We start from the raw sequence: 310 nt of genomic DNA, 5'->3' as shown, positions 1-310 counted from the left end.
TGTATTCTTTTTATGAAATATTTTTTTTGTTTTACTTTTGTTTTCTTTTATTGCAATTATGTAATTTGTTTTTATTTTATTTTATTTTATTTTTTTTTTTAACTCAATTTTTTTATTATAATAAATTGTAACATTTTTATTAAATATTTTTTTAGTTTAATTTTTTTTTTTCTTACTGCAATTAAACCATTTTTTATTTTTATTTTATTTTGTTTGTATTATATGTTCTTTTTCATTATAAATTAATTTTTTATTAAAAAAAGTTTTTATATTATATTATTAATAATGTATATTTTTTCCATAATGTAAT

This window comes from Plasmodium relictum, assembly GCF_900005765.1.
Source record: "Plasmodium relictum strain SGS1 genome assembly, contig: PRELSG_99_v1_22, whole genome shotgun sequence".
Classification (NCBI taxonomy): Eukaryota; Apicomplexa; class Aconoidasida; order Haemosporida; family Plasmodiidae; genus Plasmodium; species Plasmodium relictum.
Note: the sequence above shows the minus strand (reverse complement) of the source record.